The sequence below is a fragment of the Schistocerca serialis genome, chromosome 4, assembly GCF_023864345.2.
Source record: "Schistocerca serialis cubense isolate TAMUIC-IGC-003099 chromosome 4, iqSchSeri2.2, whole genome shotgun sequence".
Taxonomy (NCBI): domain Eukaryota; kingdom Metazoa; phylum Arthropoda; class Insecta; order Orthoptera; family Acrididae; genus Schistocerca; species Schistocerca serialis.
This window is the reverse complement of record NC_064641.1, coordinates 482330048-482343424: the sequence shown is the minus strand read 5'-3', so window position 1 is coordinate 482343424 and position 13377 is coordinate 482330048. Positions and strand designations below refer to the sequence as shown.

The window sequence follows — 13377 nt, the reverse complement described above, 5'->3', positions numbered from 1 at the left end:
CAAGACAACAACCATCTGCACGAATAGTTCGATGACGTTTGCAGCAGCGTGAACTATCAGCTCGGAGACCATGTCTGCGGTTACCCTTGATGCTGCATCACAGACAGGAGTGCCTGCGAGGGTGTACTCAACAACGAACTTGGTTGCATGAATGGAAAAACGTAATTTTTTCGGATTAATCCAGGTTCTGTTTACAGCATCATGATGGTCGTATGAAAGGTAACTACGCTGTGATCTCTTAGACTGGTTGGGGTCCCGATAGTGAGTACACATGGCAACAAAACTTGCGACACCTGAAGATGATGACTGGGTCAGTCATCAAAGTATTATGAATAAAATGGGATCAATCCCTCAAGGGGCTCACGACACTTCTGTGAGTATGTGTGTGGTATACATAGGGCCCCAAGCTATTGCAGCACGTACTTATTTTCTTGTGCTGCAATATTCCATCTCAGATTATCCTTACGTCTCTTATCCTTTGTACCATGATAGAATCTTTGATGTCGACCCGACTATTTCTCTAGGTTTTACTTTCTTCCAGATACATGTTTATCCATATCCGTAGCATCATTTTTGAGCTGAATTAATGTTTGGTCCACTTTTGGGTTGCAGATGGACACCTTAAATAGCAAAGACTTAAAGATTGTCAAACACAATAACTATCCACACTCCAATATTTGCTTAAACGAACATGGTAGCCAATCTGACATGTTGGGATCATTAATGTACCCTCTCAGCTGAGCCTTCTGACACCACAGGGATCACGGTTGTGATTCCTCAGCTGCTAACTCCCCACCCACGTCAAGAACTAGTTGCCCATCTTCGTGTGGTGCCAGGATTCCTAGAAACAGCCATCATACCAGATGACCTTTGCTGGAAATGAGTTGTCCTTTGGGAAAAACTCTTGGTGGCATCAAGGTGGACTTCCGCTTGTAATACGTCGTCGTCATCATCATCATCATTTAAGACTGATTATGCCTTTCAGCGTTCAGTCTGGAGCATAGCCCCCTTATAAAATTCCTCCACGATCCCCTATTCAGTGCTAACATTGGTGCCTCTTCTGATGTTAAACCTATTACTTCAAAATCATTCTTAACCGAATCCAGGTACATTCTCCTTGGTCTGCCCCGACTCCTCCTACCCTCTACTGCTGAACCCATGAGTCTCTTGGGTAACCTTGCTTCTCCCATGAGTGTAACATGACCCCCATCATTTAAGCCTGTTCGCCCTGACTGCTACATCTATAGAGTTCATTCCCAGTTTTTCTTCGATTTCCTCATTGTGGACACCCTCCTGCCATTGTTCCCATCTACTAGTACCTGCAATCATCCTAGCTACTTTCATATCCGTAACATCAAGCTTGTTGATAAGGTAACCTGAATCCACCCAGCTTTCGCTCCCATACAACAAAGTTGATCGAAAGATTGAATGGTGCACAGATAACTTAGTCTTGGTACTGACTTCCTTCTTGCAGAGGAGAGTAGATCGTAGCTGAGCGCTCACTGCATTAGCTTTGCTACACCTCGCTTCCAGTTCTTTCACTATGTTGCCATCCTGTGAGAATATGCATCCTAAGTACTTGAAACCGTCCACCTGTTCTAACTTTGTTCCTTCTATTTGGCACTCAATCCGTTTATATTTCTTTCCTACTGACATTACTTTCGTTTTGGAGATGCTAATCTTCATACCATAGTCCTTACATTTCTGATCTAGCTCTGAAATATTACTTTGCAAACTTTCAATCGAATCTGCCATCACAACTAAGTCATCCGCATATGCAAGACTGCTTATTTTGTGTTCACATATCTTAATCTCACCTAGCCAGTCTATTGTTTTCAACATATGATCCATAAATAATTTGAACAACAGTGGAGACAGGTTACAGCCTTGTCTTACCCCTGAAACTACTCTGAACCATGAACTCAATTTACCGTCAACTCTAACTGCTGCCTGACTATCCATGTAAAGACCTTTAATTGCTTGCAAAAGTTTGCCTCCTATTCCATAATCTCGTAGAACAGACAATAACTTCCTCCTAGGAACCCGGTCATATGCCTTTTCTAGATCTATAAAGCATAGATACAATTCCCTGTTCCACTCATAACACTTATCCATTATTTGCCGTAAGCTAAAGATCTGGTCCTGACAACCTCTAAGAGGCCTAAACCCACAATGATTTTCATCCAATTGGTCCTCAACTAATACTTGCACTTTCCTTTCAATGATACCTGAGATTATTTTACCCACAACGCTGATTAAAGAGATACCTCTGTAGTTGTTACAATCTTTTCTGTTTCCATGTTTAAAGATTGGTGTTAGTACTGCTTTTGTCCAGTCTGATGGAACCTGTCCCGACTCCCAGGCCATTTCAATTATCCTGTGTAGCCATTTAAGACCTGACGTTCCACTGTATTTGATGAGTTCTGACGTAATTTCATCCACCCCAACTGCTTTATTGCACTGCAATCTATTGACCATTTTCTCCACTTCCTCAAATGTGATCCTATTTCCATCATCATTCCTATCCCATTCTACCTCGAAATCTGAAACATTACCGATCGTATTTTCACCTACATTGAGCAACTCTTCAAAATATTCCCTCCATCTGCTCAAGGCATCCACAGGATTCACCAGCAGTTTTCCTTACCTGTCCAAAATACTTGTCATTTCCTTCTTACCTCTCTTTCGAAGACTGCTAATTACACTCCAGAATGGTTTTCCAGCAGCTTGACCCATAGTCTCCAACCTGTTTCCAAAGTCTTCCCAAGATTTCTTCTTGGATGCTGCAATTATCTGTTTGGCTTTGTTTCTTTCTTCAACATAACTTTCTCTGTCTACCTGAGTTCTAGTATGTAGCCATTTTTGATACGCCTTCTTTTTCCTTTTACAGGCTGCCTTGACCGTGTCATTCCACCAAGCTGTTTGCTTCATCCTACTTTTACACACTACTGTTCCAAGACATTCTTTAGCCACTTCTAGTACTGTGTCCCTGTACCTTGTCCATTCCTTTTCCAATGACTGTAATTGACTACATTCAACTAACTGGTACCTTTCTGAGATCGCTGTTACGTACTTGTGCCTGATTTCCTTATCCTGAAGTTTCTCCACTCTTATCCTCCTACATATGGACCTGACCTCCTGCACTTTCGGCCTCACAATCCCAATTTCACTGCAGATTAAATAATGATCAATGTCATCAAAGAATCCCCTGAGTACACGTGTGTCCCTCACAGCCTTCCTGAATTCCTGATCTGTTATTATATAGTCAATGACAGATCTGGTTCCCCTGCCTTCCCAAGTATACCGGTGAATGTTCTTATGTTTAAAAAAGGAGTTTGTGATTACTAAACCCATACTGGCACAGAAATCCAAGAGTTGTTTCCCGTTCCTATTGGCCTCCATATCCTCTCCAAATTTACCCATAACCTTTTCATACCCTTCTGTTCGATTTCCAATCCTGGCATTAAAATCACCCATGAGCAGAACACTGTCCTTGTTCTTTACTCTAACAACTACATCACTGAGTGCCTCATAAAAACTATCCATCTTATCTTGATCTGTCCCTTCACAATGCGAATATACTGACACAATCCTAATTTTCTTGCTAGACACTGTCAAGTCTATCCACATCAGTCGTTCATTTACATACTTTATTGCAACTATGCTGGGTTCCAATTCTTTCCTGATGTAAAGCCCTACACCCCATTGTGCTATTCCTGCTTTGACTCCTGACAGGTAGACCTTGTATTCTCCCACTTTCTCTTCTTTCTCACCCCTTACCTGAATGTCACTAACAGCTAAAACGTCCATCCCCATCTTACTTGCAGCCTCTGCCAGCTAGCTCTACCTTCTTCCCAGAGTAGCCCCCATTGATATTAATAGCTCCCCATCTCATTACCATTTGTTTGCCAAGTCGTATCTTAGGAGTCCCTGGTTTGTCAGTTAGAGGTGGGACTCCGTCACCTCCAAAGGTCCGAGGCATTTTGCTCTGATTGTTGCCAGCATCATATTTAAAGTACCAGGGAAGCAGGTTGCTAGCCTTACTTGCCCCGAGTCCCATTGGGTATTACCCCTAACGGTTGAGGGACTAACCGGTGGATTTGGTAGTCTTTGCCGTATGAGCACAAAGGTGACGACGACTCAGAACATGTCCGAGATGCCCTGCCTTGTTCCAAAGTAACTGGTATCCCGACTGTCGGGACCACTTACTTGGCCACTCATACGTTGCCCGTGGTTCATGAACTAGGACATGGCTACAGGAACCCACACCATGAACCACGCTTGTAATGCGTATTCATTAAATCAGCACAGTGACCGTTCTGATCCAGCTGTCTCAACAGATAGGCCTAAATATTTCCATGCAGCAGCTACAGTCATACTGCTTTCCTTACCTTGGCTGTTCTGTGGGAAGAGAGATAATCAGATGACTGGGAGAGAGATAATTTATTTAAACCTGTTATGTACTAGAACACATGGGGATACATTTACATGAAGCCATCATTTTTTGTGGAACAAATAAAAGATAAGCCTTCTCTCCTGCAAAGTCTCCAGCTTTTCAGACTGGATGTCATACCAGTTACCATTGCTCCAATTACAAGGGTGGTTTTGACAGTTTGCTAAAAAAAGCAACAATTTTTTTTAAACAGTTAAGCTTACTTTTTGACATAGTCACCTTTAAGAGAGATAAGCTTGGTCAAACAATCCTCGAGCTTTTTCACCCCATTAGAAAAATTGACTATCAAATTCTGCAAAATACTCATTGACTGCAACTATCATTTGCTCATTTGATGAAAATTTCTTCCCAGATAGCCAAAGTCTTAAGTTAGGGAACAGAAAGAAGTCACTTGGGGCTAAGTCTGGTGAATAGGGTGGATGAGGAAAAAAATTCAAAGTCCGATTCACGCACTTTTGCCATTGTTATTGCTGAAGTGTGGGATTATACATGATCCTGGTGAAAAAGCACTTTTTTTTGCATAGAAACCTTTGTTTTTTTTCAGCCAGTGCAAGTTTCAAACTATCCAGCAGTAAAGCATAATATGGTCCAGTTACAGTTCTCACTTTTACCAAGTAATCTATGAGGACTGAGAACCCCAAAAAAACTGTGACCATCACCTTACCAGGTAACAAAATGATCTTTGCCTTTGGTGCACTTTCACCAACCTTTGGCTATTGTTGTGAATGCGGTTTTGACTCCAGTGTGCAAAGATGGATCCAGGTTTCATCAGCAGTCATAAATCGGCGCAAAATGTTTTGCGGATTGTGATAAAACGTCGCCAGGCACTGTGATTAAATGTCATGTTGGATGTACTTTTGGTCGACTGTGAGCAATCGTGACACCTGCCTTACACTCGGCTTCCTCACAGCCAATTCTCCATGTGCGGGATATTACGCATTTGCTCAGTTGAGATGCCTACAGTCTCAGCAGTCTTTCAAATTTTTATTTTGTTGTCTTGCCTTACGGTATAATGGATTTTGTCAACAGTTTCCTTTGTTGAATACTTCAGTTGGATGGCTAGGGTGCACTATGCTTGTCTGACTTCATCTAAATTCAGAAATCCAAAAGTAAATGGTCTTCAGTGATGAGGTAGTGCCTGCGTGAACATAATCCAATTCTGTTTTGATTAGTGTGCCAGACTGTTCCTTCAAATGAAGATATTTTGTAACATCAGTTTTGTCCATTTTCAATCGCAGTCAACACTTTGACCAATTCAGTTAGGTGTCAAAAATGAACTGTACATTGTACAATGTTAAAATTCTTTATACGATCCTTGGAATAATCAAGCGTACCGACTGTGAAGGCGCAACAGAAATGTTCCATTATGTCATGGAAATTTGCCAGACTTATCAAACCACCCTTGTAAAACAGTGAATATGATACAAGGAGTTATCTTTCACAGAAAGCTGATACTCCAGAGAGACATGACGCTATGAGCTAATCTTGAATGGTGAGGCATACATCTTGTCTGCCACGTACAGTGAGGTCCGAGGGGTAACAAAATAGATGCAAGAGCTTTCTCTTAGCTTTTGAAGGAAATGTCATCCCAGAAAAATTACAGTTATGGTATACAGGTGTGACATTACATATTCATCATATATGAACACTGGGCCTATAGTGGGCTCTAGGAAAAGGGGAAAGAGAATATAGGGGTGTCAAATTTGTAAGTACATTCTTTGTGGCCACTTCTGTGTCTGCACAGGTGTGAAAATTTGTGGCACCTCGCGACTTCGGAAATTTCACCAGCAGATGATGGCTCAATAGTAACCAGGGAACAGAACACCTTGAGAGGGAAACAAAGTCACGATGCGATTCAATCTACAGAAAGCAGAGTGTCCGAGTTCACATAGAGACGAGCACGAGAACAGTTCAGTCTGGCTGGTGTGGATAGCTAATAGCTTATTTATTTATCATATGACAATACATATATAAATATTACAATACTACTACAAGTCAACATTTAAGCACAGCTATCTACCATAAAATAACACAAATGTCAATAGCTATATATGGATTTCAAGGTCTTGTTTGTATTTTATCACATCGCTCAGAACTGTCAGGAAATCCTCAAAAGAACCCTTGTAGGCTTGTGTTGATATAACATGAGCAACTGTCTGTCATTCCACACCACAGTCACAAGATGGTGATGAAGATTTGCCCCACATTATAGCTGAAAGCTAAGCACTCGGCACAACATTCTGTGCCGTGCCAGGTGGGGTCTACAGTGGTCGAACTCAGAGTAAGCACTACCTGCAAGGCCTCCTCCCATCCGGAGGTGAAAAGCTCCACCAGCGGGGCCTACCAATACCACGGGTCACTTGCACCCTTCATGGCAGGTTTCCACTATTCCACTGTGCAGCCCATGCCAGCTTGTCTGCCTCCATCATGATGTCCACTGGTGGCGATGGTGAAACATCCATACCTACAACACTAGAGGAAAAAGTTATCTTTACTCTCATTATTAAAGCTGCCAGTGGCTCAGAAAGGAGTTCAATTGTTGGCAAAAAAACCTCATTTACTCAACAGCATAAAAATATCGGACAGGTAAATTAAATTTAAACATGTAACTAAATGCGCCCCACTGCCCACGATATGTTTCCGATCCTTACCCTTTGATCAAATGTCATCCCACTGCATGGCAGACCCAAAATGCAGAAACTTCAGACAATCACTTCAAGCAGGTCATCCTTGCGAACAACCACCTTTCTGTGTCAATTGTACGGGAAACCATCCTCCACTACAATCAGTTTGCCTAGTATTTTAAAAAATTTATAAGAATATAAATGCTTGTGCATCCTGTTGACATAAAGACAAATTAGATATACTACTGGCCTATCCTCTCACAATTCCTGTGACACCATCTTCGGGAATCACTTCTTGCACCCAGCTGGAGAAGAAACTTCCTCCTCCTGCATCTACCAGTGACAGGGCTCAAGTCTCCCCTCCAGGGCTCCTCACCCCAGAAACCCACAGATCAGAGACCTGGCACCAGTCAGTCACTGAAGGAGCTGCAGCTTGTTGTTCCCAGGACTACCTGCTCTTCATCTGTCCCCACACCCATAGTGGATAAGCCCTTGCCAGATTTCTGGAGAACCAAAAGTTATGAAAGAGAAGGAGGAGGAAGCTACAACCCCGGAGGTGCAAGCCCCCCCCCCTGCCCCGACCTCCCCCCCCCCCCCCCCCCCCTCTCCCACACGCCCTCATAATCTGAATTAATGCTCATTGATGTTTCTCTACCTTCACTAGTGATAGACAGTGATCCTGGGCTATGACATGTCTGCCATGCCCTTTCACACCCTACCAGGACACCCACAATGTAGTGACCAAATGGAGTTGTAATAGATATTGCTGTCACCTGCCAGAGCAACAACTGATTTTCTCTTATTGTGCAACCTGTGTCTGGCATCAATGAGGTTGTAGATGTCCCAGAGCGATCGATGCACTCACTCACACCAGTGCAACTGCTATTACATTGGAACCTATATTCAGGATTGTAAAAGGGCTTGCTACATCTCTAGCGACATTCTTCACAAACCATCCATCACACTTTTCAGTGACTCCACATCAAGGCTGGCTACATTGTTAAACACAGTAAGAAGGAATGCTGGGAGCACTATGTTTTCTCCTTGGGAACATATGCATATTCAACTCAAAATGTGGGTTAAGCTCCATGATCTTCCGGACTGTTAGAGAGTAACAACTGTTCCTGACCTCACATCATTCAGGATGGTATTCATACTGGAGCATTGACTCACTTTGCAACAGCATCAGTCTCTTATTCATACCCAGCTATCGCTTGACAGCACGAATCCCACGTGGAAGACATCTCCCTATGTGTCATCCCCTCAACAAGCCTAATTATGGAATGAACTTTTAATAAACTGGGAACTGCTTGAGGCTCTTAACTTTACTTCATGCCCTGTTTTGATTCATTAGCAGATAGTTCAATATCTTAATGTTACTCAGACTCCATATGCTCAGGGTCTTTAACCCTGTTTGGCTAGAATGGGTCTTCCATTGACAATGGTGAGCTAGTGTCGTAGCCCGAAACCTTAAGCTTGGCGGAAACCCAATGTTCTTTGGCACCTGGTGAGCTATTAGCCTCACCAATATACTCTGCAAACAGCTTGAAGGGATGGTAGCCCACCTCCTGTGCTGGGTTTTTGAATCAAGGGGCCTTTTTTTCCCCTGTCAGTGTGGTTTCTGGGAGGGACGATGTGTAAAGTTTTGGTACATCCTTCAGTGCCCCATTTCAAGGGAACGATGTCCTATAGGGCTCCATGTTGTGTGTTACACTGCTCCTCACCACCGTCAGTTGGGTAGTGACCTCCGTTGGGCGACTCATCACCCCTGCTCAATGTCAATGACTTTTGCACTGGTATAGTTTCCAATCTGTTGCTGTGACTGAACATCAGCTCTAATGTGCCATCCGAAGCTTTTCCCATTATTTCCAATTCTCTCTGCTGTCCCAGAACTCTACTTGGGTACAAAGGACATAGACAGATGTTGTTGCACAGTCCCACTTTTTGAGATTTATCTTTGATAAAAAATAAAGCTGGATTGGCAGACCCAGAATCATTAACTGACGACTGTATGTGGTAGCTTAACCCTCTAATTTCCGTGAACGCACCTCTTGGGGTGCGAATTGCATTACTCTCTGTGTTTACTGTGCCCTGGTCTTGTCCTGATTAGACTGGTAGCCACATTTATGGCTCGGCGGTACCTTAAGCTCTGAAATTGTTAGACTCAGTTCATCATGGACTAAGACTGGCCACTGGTTCATCCTTTACTGCCCCCCAGGGGGCTCATAGTCCTTTTGTGAGTACATGCATGGTGAGCACAGGGCCCCAAGCTTTCCTTCTTTCCCATGCTGCATTTCCTTTCCTTTCCTTTCCTTTCCTTTCCCTTCCCTTCCCTTCCCTTCCCTTCCCTTCCCATTCTTTCCTGTCCTTGCTCCTTCCCCTCCGCCCTCTCCTCTCCCTCTCTTGGTGTCCTTGTTTATGTTGGCCCTGCTATCCTCCTGGTTATGTTGACTTTGTGATTTGGTTTTGTTGAGTAATTACCTCATCCTTTTGGCATTCTCTGATCGTCCTCTAGGGTTTGACCTCCATTACTAAATTTCTGTTCTGTAGTGTGAGCCATTTGGGGAAGAGCACCTTACCTAGTGTCTCCGGTGTGTGCCCTCCTAGTTCCTTTCATCTTTTCCTTCAAGTCATTGTCTGATGCTCAGGTTCATAGCCAGCATGGTAGCCAGCCCCTGTGGTAGGGTTGCTATGTACCCTTTTGGTTGAGCCCCCTGAAAACACAGGGATCACACTTCTGATACCTGAACTGTGACCACCTCACGTAAGCCTAGGAGTGGTTGCTTGTCATCCTGAAGCATCGGAACTCCCGGCAGTGGCTGACGTACCAGACGGCCCTTGCTGTGGCTGGGTGGTGCCCGTGGGGAGAGCCCCTGATCGGAGTGGGTGGTATCAGGGCCGACGCTATGCAAATGAAATGCGTATGGATCCAGAACTCTGGCCATTCTTCTACGGCCATCTCTTTGAATGGAAATGATTCTTTTTAGTGCTGCTTCTTCTGCCCTTTTGGCTTTCCCTTCCATGGCTACCCCTGGGAGGAGGGTCAGGCTCGTCAGCTAGGGGCAAAACCTTTCCTCCGCTATCTGGTTTGCACCAGGACTGATAGGGATACATTGACCAGTACCAAACCTTTATTTTTTGTGGAACACATTGAAGACAAGTTTGGCGAAGTGGACTTTCTGAGCAAGATGTGGTCAGGTTTGTTACTGATCAAAACTGCTTAAGCTGCCCAGACCGCAGCCCTTCGTGCCTGTGACTAACTTGGCGCATTTCCCGTGTCCATTACCCCCCCCCCCCCCCCACCCCACCCCTCAGCCCACCACCACCACCACCACCACCAGTCTGTGAATATGGTTCAAGGTGTAATTTTTCACAGGGACCTCATCCTTCAAACTGATAAGGAACTTAGGGACAATCTGGGACGGTGGGGTGCTCACTTTGTTCAGCGTGTTCAGAAGGGCCTGAAGGACAATCACATTGATACTGGTGCCTTTATATTGGCCTTTGAAGGGGATACCCACCCTGAGAAGGGCAAGATTATGATTTATCGATGTGACGTGAGGCCGTAGATCCCACCACCTATGACATTTTTTAAGTGCTTGCGTTTTGGACACGTCATCCTACTGTTCGCAGACCCCTCTCTGTGGTGACTGTGGACGTCCACTCCATGAGGGGAGTTCCTGTGTTCCCCCTCCTCTGTGTGTTAATTGTCATGGCAATCATTCTCCACGTTTGCCAGATTGCCCGGTATAAGAAGGAAAAGAAGATATAGGACTATAAGTCCCTTGATCGTCTAACCTTTACTGAGGCTCGTAAGAAGTATGCACGTCTTCGTCCTGTGTCAATGACGTCTACCTATGCTTTAGTTACATCTTCACCCCTTCCTTACACCAGTCCCGAACCTCTCTCCTCCCCCCCCTCCCCTACAGTTCCCACACCCTCCCCTCTGGGCACCACTCCTCCTCCCCAGTCAGAGAAGTGTTCCACTTCTTCAGCATCTGCCGCTCAGGGGCATCCTTCCCGGGACCCCCCTTCCCAGCGCCTTCCAGGCCAAAGGTCTACTGCCACACAATGACCACGAGAACTACGGTCTGTGGGCCCACAGGTTGCCCGCTCTCTTTCTGTTCCAGATCTTGCTGCAGCCTACTCCATTTTGCAGCACAGCCTACCTCAAAATCTCAAACAGAAAAGAAGAAGCAACATAAGTCCCGGGACAAGGAGCGTCTGGTGTTGCCAGAGGTCCCATCCCCACCTTCACAACCTGACTCTGACCTGCTGTTCATGATGTTGCCCCCTCCTTGTCGGTGACGGACGGTGACCCAGCGGCATGGCTGGCTTTAGCCTGTTCACCCCTCATTTGAATCATCGTTCTGTGGTTATCCAATAGGATTGTAATGGATATTACTGTCACCTTCCAGAGTTGAAATCCTTTATTCCGTTTTTCTCTGCAGCTGTCAAAATAATCGGGTCGGGCCTCTGGTGCTGTTTGTACGTTGGTCCGTACGGACATTGCTAGTACGTGGATTCCTCTTCAATCTACATTGGAAGCAGTTGCTGTTAGGATGCACCTGGATTGTGAGGTCACAGTTTGCAATCTTTATCTCCCTCCTGAGAGGACTCTTACACCTGCTGCCTAACTGCCCTTCTTCACCAACTTACTCCTCCCTTCCTCCTTCTCGGGGATTTTAATGCTCGTCATCCCTTGTGGGGCAGTGCATTTCCATCTAGTGGGGTCTTCTCATAGACCAGTTTCTTGCAGACCACGACTTGTGCCCTCTTAAGATGGCTCCCCTACCCATTTCAGTGCTGGTCATGGTACCTTTTCTGCCACTGATCTTTCTCTTTCTTTTCCCTCCCTCCTCCCTTCACTGCACTGGTTGCCACACTACGACCTTTGCGATAGTGACCACTTCCTGTTGATTCTCTCGCTCCCTTCCTGCTCCCTGATGGACTGGTTATCTCGTTGGTCTTTCCAATGCACCGATTGGCCTCTATATACTGCACAGGTAGTTTTTTTTCCCTCTTTGTCGGGTTGTATTGATGACCTCCTACATGAAGGTCTGATGCGATTGTTCGCACTGCTAGTCTTGCTATCCCATGCTCATCTGGGCCATTTCAGTGCCGGCAAGTCCTGTGGTGGAGTAAGGCCGTTGCCATTGCAATCCATGATCGCTGTCAAGCTTTGCAACACCTGAAGAGGCACCCATGTGCTGCCACTCCTATCACTTTTAAACGCCTTCATGCCCAAGCCCGTTACTTAATCAAACGGAGCAAATGGGTGTGTTGGGATCTCTCTGTTTCTTCACTTGGTTCTATGTCCCTATGTCATGGGTATGGTCTACACTTTGCTCTCCCCAAGGTTGCCATCGGCAGTTTACCCTCCCGTGCCTTACACTCCCAGATGGCCTTTGCATGGACCCGTTGATTCTCACAGAACATCTTGCAACCCAGTTTGCAACAGAATCAGCATCAACCTCCTATCCGGCTGCTTTCCTTCACCAGAAACAGCGGGCCGAAGCTTCAGCCTTATGTTTTACCCCTTGTCAGTCAGAATCTTACAACGAACCTTTTACTGAGTGGAAACTTCTTTCCGCACTTTCTTCTTCTCATGATAGGGCCCTTGGCCTAGACTCCATTCATAACCAATTGCTTCTACATCTCAGTGCCCCACAACTACATCATCTTCTCCAGGTGCTTAACTGTATGTGGCTCCAGGGTGACTTCCCTTCTCAATGGAGTGATAGCATCATGATTCCCGTCCTTAAGCTTGGTAAGAATCCCCTGTTTGTCGAAAGCTATTAGTCTGACAAATGTTGTTTGCAAGTTAGTTGAACAGATGGTAGCCCGTCAGCTCAATTGGGTCCTCGAATCTCGGGCTCTATTGTCCTGTTATCAGTGCGGCTTCCAAGAGGAACGGTTTCTGATTGATCATTGACTTCGCTTGGAATCCGCAGTTCGGCAGGCTTTTTCCCAGTGCCACCATTTGGTGGCATACGACCTTCACAAGCCCTATGACATGGCTTGATGCCATCATATCTTTCTTACACTTCATGAGTGTAATTTGTCCGCCACTTCCTGTTCCATCGGTCGTTCAGGGTTCGGGTTGGTACTGTTTTTAGTTCTCCACGGACCCTGGAGGATGGCATCCAACAGGGTTCCACATTGAGTGTACTTCTTTTCCTCATTGCTATGAATGGACTTGTGGCCTCCATTGGTCCTTTCGTCACCCCAGCTCTGTATGTGGATGATTTCTGCATTTGGGTTAATTCCTCTTCGATGGCCTCTGCAGAGCAGCAGCTC

At 45.2% G+C, this 13377-nt stretch overlaps 1 protein-coding gene across 1 annotated transcript in view; it reads left to right on the top strand.

The window, feature by feature from the left end:
- Positions 1 to 13377, top strand: part of LOC126475171 (protein lifeguard 1-like) — an 80775-nt gene that overhangs the window by 36085 nt on the left and 31313 nt on the right. The gene's annotated exons all lie outside the window — the stretch shown is intronic.